This window comes from Galeopterus variegatus, unplaced genomic scaffold (genome assembly GCF_000696425.1).
Source record: "Galeopterus variegatus unplaced genomic scaffold, G_variegatus-3.0.2 Scaffold4759, whole genome shotgun sequence".
NCBI classification, from domain to species: domain Eukaryota; kingdom Metazoa; phylum Chordata; class Mammalia; order Dermoptera; family Cynocephalidae; genus Galeopterus; species Galeopterus variegatus.
Window position 1 is genome coordinate 71,418 of NW_007730870.1, and position 983 is coordinate 72,400.

A 983-nucleotide genomic window follows, 5' to 3' on the forward strand; every position below is an offset into this window, starting at 1 on the left:
GACTAGCTTCGTTGTGGATTAAAAAAAAAAAAAAAAATCGAGGTGGGAGATGGGAGGAAACTGAGGCGCCTGCGAGGGCGTTAGAAACTAGGCGGAGAGGTTGGGAGCGAGGCAGCCTGCGGCAGCGCGGGAGCCACGGGAGGGCTGGCGGGCGAGGGGGCCGCGAGGAGCCAGGTCCGAGCCCCGGGAGCCGCGGCCGGGGAGAGGGGCGGGCGCCGACCTCGCCAGCAGGGTTACAGGCGGTAGATGGGAGGGCGGATGGAGCGAGTGTCGCCGTGTGCCCCCCTCCCGTCCCCTGCCCGCTTGGCAGTGTTGGAGACGCTTGTGGCTTTGGGTTTTCCCTTTGAAGTGTATGCGGTTATAATTTCGCTTTATTTTAGGCCCGGGAGCTATAATAATACTAATAATAAATTTCATTTTATGGAGCATCTTTCATTCCAGCGCATCACAAAAACGCTGTAGAGATCTTAATAGTACTTACAAAATTAAATAACGCATCAGAGTTGCAGGCAGCCCAGCAGCCGTAGCAGTGCTTGCTGTGACACCGCGGAGCTGCAGGCAAGACAGACAAGTGGTGCCCTCAGGCAGGAGACGGGCGTCTTCCTGGAGGGTATCCCAGGTGAATGTGCTCGCAAAAGTGGCCCCAGGATGGGCCGCCTCTCCCTCTCCCAGACCTGCGAGACTAAACGTTTAATTAATGTAAACAGCTGTCAGGAGAGCTGCTCCGAATTAAGGAACGCTCTTGTTTTTTAACTGCTTGTTCAGTGCAGGTGAAGGGAATATTGAGGGGTGGGAATGTCAAGCTCCCTCCGTGAATAATTTGTTATAAAAATGTATCACCATGCTGTCAGACTACTTAAGTGTTACTTATGGTTCTGTATTTATCCTGCAATATTTTTAGCTCTTAAAAAAAAACTGTAGCTGGGACATTTGTTGCTTCCTCCTCCCTCCCTTCCTCCCCCCCCCCCCCCCCCCCCCCCCCC